Below are 8,819 nucleotides of genomic sequence, written 5' to 3' on the forward strand. Positions count from 1 at the left end.
AAAGAGAAATTATTGTTAGAATCTGCCCAATGAGACATAGATTTTGTTGAAAGCAATTCCAGTAACAAAGAAGCAGAACAAATGCTCATCTGACCTCACACAAATATTCTTTTTTCCATCTTTCCTGGGAAGACAGGTTCATGTTATAGGATGTTATCGAACTGTCTACATTTCAGAATTCTGAAACCTGGGAACACATCCTTCCATGACACTATCTCTCAGTCTCCCCCTCACTGTCGATTTCCCAAACCCCTCCCATGTGGTGATAATTAAACAGGTTCCCCCGCCATCACTCTCTGGCAGTGATGTTCACTCCCACAGCACCTCCTTGTCATGGTACAATGGAGAGACGGAGCTGTAAATGGGTGGGAGCTGTACATCCTATCACTTCCAGCATCGGCTGCAAGTTTCCCCATTCTGCGCAGGGATCTAACACAGTGTTACTGAGGAATGCAGTGGGTTGTTGTAAAGAGCTCTACAAGCCGGGAGGGTAACTGCTCCTGGTTTACAGATCAATGCACTGGGGTGGTGTACATAATCCAACATGCTGGGAGGGTAACTGTTCCTGGTTTACAGATCAATGCACTGGGGTGCTGTACACAGTCCTACATGCCGGGAAGGGTAACTGCTCCTGGTTTACAGATCAATGCAATGGGGTGGTGTAAACAGTCCTACATGCCGGGAAGGGTAACTGCTCCTGGTTTACAGGTCAATGCACTGGGGTGGTGTACACAGTCCTACATGCCGGGAAGGTAAAGTGCTCCTGGTTTACAGATCAATGCACTGGGGTGGTGTACACAGTCCTACATGCTGGGAGGGTAACTGCTCCTGGTTTACAAATCAATGCACTGGGGTGGTGTACACAGTCCCACATGCCGGGAAGGTAACTGCTCCAGATTTACAGATGAATTCACGGGTGATCACTGCTCAGGTCGCTGTGCTGGTCAGACTATCTGGTTGAGGTTTATAGATAATGCAATGATGCGGTCAGTGCAGCTCCCCTTGTTGGACAGATATGTAGCATGTGCACAGTACATCATGTTGGTGGGGGTGGGTAGCGGGAAAAGGTGATGGACAGTTGAAGGAGATTCTGGAGCGTTCTGCCCCCGACTTTCTACAACTGATATTTTTGTCAGTATTTCAGAACTTTACAGTTGTTTTTCCAGCTCCAATTATTTTAATAAATCCCTGAATACAGGGACACATTTGAAAATCTCACTGAGTCCCCGATCAAACGGGTCCCTTTGCCTCCAGGCTGATGGATAATGGGTTTGTTTTCCTTCCTCACAGTTAACGTAGTGACCATCTACGTCCTGCTTTATAAAGATTGTGGATTGTCTCCATGTGTCAGACGTTACCTGGGGGCCTTGGCAGCGCCGGAGCTCCTGTTCATTATCCCCGACCTGATACTGAGACACATTCCCATTGTTTATCGGGAACAGTTTTATTTCCTGAGGGTCTCCGTCCCCGTGTGTAATATCCACGCCGTCCTGCTTTATGCAGCCACTGACTGCTCTGTCCGGTTCACCGTCACTTTCACCTTTGATCGATTTGTGGCCATTTGTTGCCAGAAGCTGAAAAGTAAATATTGCAGTGAGAAAACGGCGGCTGTGGTTCTGGGAGCAGTGACTGTGCTGAGCTGTTTAAAGAACATTTACTGGTATTTTATGTTCACGGATCGGTATTGGGTGGTGAACAACCCCTGGTTTTGTTATGTAACAATCGCTGTTCGTTAGTCCAGTGTCTGGGTCACAATCCAGTTCCTCCACCACATTCTAACCCCGGGTGTCCCATTTCTCCTGATTCTGCTGCTCAATGTTCTCACCGTCAGACACATTGTAGTGACCAGCAGATCCCGCAGGAGACTCCGCGCTCACACCAATGGGGACGCTCAGTCTGACACAGAAATGAGAAACCGAAAAAAATCCATCATTTTACTGTGTGTGATCTCGGCCAATTTCATCCTTTTATGGTCAATGTCAATGCTGTATTCTATGTGGAGACGGATGTGGTATAAAGTGAATACCCCTGTGTCTCTCCATCCCTTTGTGCAGGAATTGGCTTCATGCTTCAGCTCCTCAGTTGCTGCACAAACACCGCGATTTATGCCGTAACCCAGACTAAGTTCAGGCAGCAGCTGAAGAATGTGCTGAAATATCCATTCACCCAAATCCATCCATCCATCAAATTCCCTCATTAATCAATCCATCCGGGATTTTCCCATTTTAGTTCAATGTTTCAGCGATGGAGCAGCCTGTCGCTATGGTAACAGACTGAGGGTAGTGCTGGTTTGTCCATCCTTATCCCACAGGGGGGTTACAGGGAAACATTTCAATGTTTCTCACAAGTTAGGGGCCAGTGAGAAAAGGCACCATCCCACTGACTGTATCCATCACTTCCAGTTGTAAACAATAAAAATGTTCATTAAAGTGTGCCGGGCCGCAGAGTGACCAATGTTGTTGTGTGTCTTTGTGTTGGAGAAGCTGAGCTGGAGAGAGACAGTCTCAGCCCCAACTCCTGGTCCTCAGGGAAGGGGAGGGTAACACTGCAAATCAACAATTCAGTGACTGAGCTATTTCAGGTTTTGTATTATTCAGTACATACAATACACCATATACATTGTTGTATAGAGCTAATTGTCTATGCATAAGTATTGTTTTGCATTGCAGCTGATCTGTTTACATGTAAATATTACTGTGTATCCAACTATCTCAGTTTATTTAGAAATCTTTTTTGTTTGGGAACTGTTTGTTATTAAATACAAATATTGTTGTGGATGGGAAGTGCTCATGTTTATATTGAAATCCTGTTTTGTTTTGGAGATGTTCATGCTTTTTCATAAATATTGTTGTGGATTGGAATTGATATGAATTATATTCCAGACCATAACAACTCTCTGCATTAAAACATCTGCCCCCTTGATACCTTTTGCTCAATTCGATGGGCCCTCATAGCATCAACAACAGCACATTTGCCTTGTGTGTCAGAGAGAGTAGTTACATTTCACTTAAACCCTTCCTCAATCTCATGAAGAAGTGATTAATCAAAGATATGACATGTTTTTACTGTTCAACCAAATCAAATAAAATGTTGTACAAAGTTAGAAAGATAGAATAATCTGGAGTGTATATGTCCATCCCTGTTTCCCTTCAGTGTTGTTATGGATTTGTTTGGACTGGGAACAGGGACTGGAGTTCATTGAATGAACAGCAGAAAGGAATCTTTTTTTAAATTTCACTGGAATTTCAGTGAAGATTCTGAAGTATGCTCTAAACCCACTAGAGGGCAGTCTATTGTAAACTCCCCATGGGGCAGTCAGGCAGACTCACAGCAATATGCTCTGACCCCACTAGAGAGCAGACTATTGTAAACTTCTCATGGAGCAGATAGACAGACTCACAGCAATGTGCTCTGACCCCAATAGAGGGCAGGCTATTGTAAACTCCCCATGGAGCAGTCAGACAGACACACTGCAATGTGTTCTGAACCCACTAGAGGGCAGGGTATTGTAAACTTCCCATGGGGCGGTCAGACAGACTCACAGCAATGTGCTCTGACCCCACCAGAGGGCAGACTATTGTAAACTCCTCATGGAGCAGACAGAGAGAATCACAGCAATGTGCTATGACCCCACTAGAGGGCAGACTATTGTAAACTCCCCATGGAGCAGTCTGGCAGATTCTGGACAGAGATCAGAATAAAATTCCATTAAATGTATGCACTGAAGACAGGAAGCAGTATAAAGTTCCCAACATTTTACATCTTGGTAAAGCCCGCTGTAATGACAAGGAGAAAAGAGGTATTATGTAGCCATCTAAACCAAACTGCTTTTGGAGAGCATTACATATTAAAAAGAGGATATCTTCAACTGGACATTAATGTAAGGCGGCATTTGTTTTTCAGGAGCATCCAAATGTGACAGGACCGAAGCTTTACCCCAGAAAAGGAAAGGGACTGTGTTCATCCGGAGAAGATGTATTCTCATTCGGATCAAACTCAAACTCAGCAAGTTCCCAGAGGCTCACTGGTTCATTGTATTTGCATCAGTCTGTGCAAACACCTTGTGTAAACATGTGGAATAAACTTGTGTTAATTTGGGCTAAACTGTTGTATCAATCTGCACAAAGCTCTTGTCTTAATTTGTGCATTTAGCCTGTGCTCAGCCAGGCAAAAATGTTGGATGAATTTGTCCAAAGAATGTGTGTTAACTTGTACAAACATCTTGTGTCAGTTTGTTGGGGAAACATGTGTGGTTTTGTATTGTGTGTGTCTGGGGTTGTTTACGATTTGAACCTGCAGCTTTGTATCTGTGTCTGTGTATGTATTCCCAGGCTGCGCTGAGTGGCTGGTTTGAGGGGGGAACAGATACAGGAACAGACTGGGTCAGCTCTGGTCTAAGCCATTGACCTGCTATTTCCTCGCACACCCCCCTGCAATCTCACAAAGATGGTAGTTGGTGTGTTCCATACCTGGGGGAGGTGGGTTCCAGGTAATGGAGCTGGGAGCTGACTGGATGAACTGGGATTTGGGAGGAGATGGGGTTGAGTGACAGACCTGGGGCTTTTTAAACCAGGCTCAGGAAGCCATCATTCCTTTTGACATGTGGTGTGCCTAGGGGTGAGTATTGGGGAGTTAGTGTCTCTATGTCTCTCTGTGTGAATGTGAGTGAGAGAGAGAGAGAGAGAGAGAATGTGTGAGTTGTATTTGAATCTCAAACCCAGAGTTGACCCTTTAAGCAGCCTCAGACCCTGATGGGACACAGAGAGAGACCTTGGGGAGATGGAGCCGAGAGCAGCTGGGGGGATGGAGAGTATGGGGCTCCTTACCCTCTCCATGTCTCCCCTTGCCTCACTTTTCTCTCGACCTCACTTTCCCCCTTCCCTCTCTGTCTCTGTTCTCTCTATCCACCTTCCTTTCTGTCTTGTGTTCTCTCCTTCTAACTCACTTTCTTCCATTTATTCTCTCTCTCTGTCCTCTTTCTCTCTCTCTTTGTCCTCTTTTTCTCTCTCTCCTTCTCTCCGGTTGTCCTCTTTTCTCTCTCTCTTTTCTCTCCTTTTCTCTCTCCTTCTGTCTTTTCTCTCTCTGTCTTTTCTCTCTCTGTCTTTTCCCTCTCTCTCTCTCTGTCTTTTCTCTCTCTCCCTCTGTCTTTTCCCTCTCTCTCCCTGTCTTTTCTCTCTCTCCCTCTGTCTTTTCTCTCTCTCTCTGTCTTTTCTCTCTCTCTCTGTCTTTTCTCTCTCTCTGTCTTTTTTCTCTCTCTCTGTCTCTCTCTGCCTCTCTCTCTGTCGCTCTCTCTCTCTGTCTCTCTCCCTCCCTCGCATTCTCCCCCCCACGCATTCTCCCCCCCACTCATTCTCCCCCCTACACATTCTCCCCCCCACGCATTCTCCGCCCCAAGCATTCTTCCCCCCACGCATTCTCCCCCCCCAGGCATTCTCCCCCCTACGCATTGTCCGCCCTATGCATTCTCCCCCTACGCATTCTTCCCCCACGCATTCTCCCCCCCCACGCATTTTCCCCCCCATGCATTCTCCCCCCCACGCATTCTGCCCCACCACGCATTCTCCCCCCCACGCATTCACAGATTTAAAAACCTCTCTTTTAATGCAGCATTCTATATCTCTCTCACACACGCGCGCATTCTCTCTCTCTCTTTCTCTCTCTCTCTCTCTCACACACACACAAGCATTCTCTCTCTCTCGAAATATAACGTTAAACATCACACAAGACTAGCTTTTGAAGAATCCTGTTACACTATAACCAAGTGTTGTCCCAGTCCAACACCGTCATCTCCATCATCGCAACATAAAGATCACCATTGAGCTTTTAACCAGATGCTTGCTTGAAACACACACAGCAAGATCTCACGAGCAGGAGTGTAACCACAGGCAGATCGTGTGTGTCCCTGATGCTGGTTAAGGGTTTGATTCTGTCTCCCAGACAAGAGGGAGCAATCCTCCTGTTGAACAAATTCCAAACATTTCCCCCTTCCTTCTCTGTGCCCTGCACTCTCTGATGTCCGTCTTGCGCTCTCTCCATCTGATATCTCTCTCTCTCTCCCTCTTTCTGTTTCCCCCCCACCTTACTCTCTCCATCTCCGAGATGTCTCTGTTCCTCCCCTGTCTCCCTCTGTGTTCCCCTCTCTCGCTGTCTCCATCTCGAAGATCTTTCTCCCTGTCTCTCACATTTCTCACATTTTATCCCCCTGGCCTATGCACGTGACTCTGATATTAGAAAGGGACTTTGGAGATACTTTCTCATGATAAGGTATTCATTCCCTCCTCCGGCAGTCCTTCCCCCCAGACCCTGGGGGTGTAACCAGTTTGTGTCCTTTAACCCCAACCCTCAAATCCATTTTAAACCAATGTACCTTCCACTTTGACCGTCAGCGCTCTCTCACTGTCTGTCTGTCTATCTCTCACTCTCACTCCCGCCCCCTTCATACCCCCATTCTCCCTCCACCCCTCTCTCTGTCCATGGAGCTGGAGTGAGAGAGGGAGGCAGTGACATCTGTGGGATCAGACTGTGCAGCAGCTCCTCCTCCATCCTTCCCCCCACCCCTTTGTCTCCCCCAGTCCAGACCAGAAAACATCCCCTTGTGGTAAAAGTCCCAGAGACAGCCTGAACCCCACCATTCTTTACCCCACGTGTGTGTGTGTGTGTGTGTGTGTGTGTGTGTGTGTGTGTGTGTGTGTGTGTGTGTGTGTGTGTGTGTGTGTGTGTGTGTGTGTGTGTGTGTGTGTGTGTGTGTGTGTGTGTGTGTGTGTGTGTGTGTGTAAATGAACGACAAGGAGACCGGACAGTTTCTGATTATTCTGATTATTCTCTCTCTGTGTGTCTGATGATTCCTCGCAGCAGAAGTGATTTAATTCTCTCTGTCTCTGGATCGTCCCAAGCTTCAGATCAAGGATCCAATCTCCTCCACACCCCCAGGGTTGGGGGGGGGGGGGTAACACACTGAAACATAAAAACAAATCAATTTGAAATAAAATACAACAGTGACACCAAAAGCACAGCAAGATCTCACAGCTCTCTGCCTTCCACGATCTCCCACGTGACACTGGTTCAGTTTAATTATTGCAGAATGAATGAATTGCTGACCATCACAGCGACATTGAAATGCACAGACATCACCACAGAGCAGTTGACCAGAGGCTAGAAACATTAATAAACATGTACGCACAGCAAGATCCCAGAAGTAGCAATCTAATACCACACACATCGTGGGTGATGCTGGTTCACGATTGACGTATTTGTATCAAATCCCAAGGCCCCAGTTACCTTAGCCCCAGGCTTCCAACCTGTTCAAAAACGACAAGGCCGCAATCTGACAGGATCCGGATAACCAGAGGTCCCGGGAAAACCCTCCCCAGAGAGAGGAGATTAAACCTCGGGGTAATACGCAGACAAAACTCATTGGACCCAACAGGCTGTCGCCTGTCAAAACAGGCCTCAGGACTGTGTTCCCCCTCTGGAGGAAGCTCTTGTTTGAAGGTTTCCTGCTCCCAAACACACACTTTTCAAATCCTCACGTGGCCAGGAAGATCCCTTTGGGAGGAAAGAGGCAGCATTAATGGGGGAAGGCTGAGCAGGAAAATCTTTCACAGGGAGATAGCACAGCAAGATCCCAGCTTTTCCCCTCTCAGTGAGACTGACAATTTCTCAGCAATATCCAAACACAAACACGTCGGGTGATGAGTTGAGTTTCATGTTGAAAGGTTTTTGAAATGACGGGTTAGCTGATTAAAACCACTCACTGCCTGCAACGATGGCATTAGGCCAATTGATGCACAGCAAGATCCCTCAAGTGACAGTGCTGCAGAAGCTCGATAATCTGATCGTTTTTATTTCTAGTTTAATTATTTTCTGTCGCCTCAGAATCAAATATTGCAGCTATTTCACAAACTTACACTGCACCTCTCTCTCTCTCTCTCTCTCTCTCTCTCTCTCCTGTTTCTCTTGCTCTCACCATTTTCCATTTCTTTCTCTCACTCTCTTTCTCTCCGTGTCCAATTCGGTCATCCTGCCCTCTCTGTAACCCACTTTCATCTGAGAGTGTGACAATTCTTTCCAGAGGGTCAGATATTTTGGGTTAGAGTTCCCTCCCGAGGGAGTCCCGTCTCCCAGATCCTGGGAGGGTTCACGTGTTTGTGTCACCAATGCCCCGGTTACTTTAACCCCAGGCTTCAAACCCGTGATCTAACAGGTCCCAGTTAACCAGAGGCCCATGACAAACCAGGCTCCCCCCCACCCCAGAGGAGATGAAACCTCGGGGAAGACACAGACTCCCACTCACCTGGGCCCCACGGGCTGCAGCCTGGACAACAGGCCTCAGGCCTGCGCTCACCACAATCTGGAGGTTGTTCTTGTCCAAGACTTTCCTGGCCCCCATGCATTTTGGATCTTCACTTTCCTCCTTTCCCAACAAAAGTTCCTCGGGATAAAAGAAAGAAGAGATGAGTTGGTGGGGGGCCGGGGGAGCGAGAGCAGTGTGATGCAAAATTACACAGCAAGATCCCAGTTTAAACACAATCCCACCACTCCCGTCCCCCATCCCCAATGTATTTCATAACATCAAAATACAAACAAATCATAAGGAAACAATTAACCAGAGGCTGGAAACATTATTAAACACACACACACACACACACACACACACACACACACACACACACACACACACACACACACACACACACACACACACACACACACACACACACACACACACACACACACACACACACACACACACACACACACACACACACACACACACACACACACATTGCCACACAGTCACAACCAGACAGGGAGGGCTA

At 47.0% G+C, this 8,819-nt stretch overlaps 1 pseudogene; it reads left to right on the forward strand.

Annotated features, from left to right (window-relative positions):
- Positions 1-1,265: 1,265 nt before the first annotated feature.
- On the forward strand, positions 1,266-2,017 carry LOC148135872 (uncharacterized; annotated as a pseudogene).
- Positions 2,018-8,819: the final 6,802 nt, after the last annotated feature.

Source organism: Chiloscyllium plagiosum, unplaced genomic scaffold (assembly GCF_037043375.1).
Source record: "Chiloscyllium plagiosum isolate Xiang-an unplaced genomic scaffold, Cpla_swu_hap1 HiC_scaffold_48, whole genome shotgun sequence".
In the NCBI taxonomy this organism is placed as follows: domain Eukaryota; kingdom Metazoa; phylum Chordata; class Chondrichthyes; order Orectolobiformes; family Hemiscylliidae; genus Chiloscyllium; species Chiloscyllium plagiosum.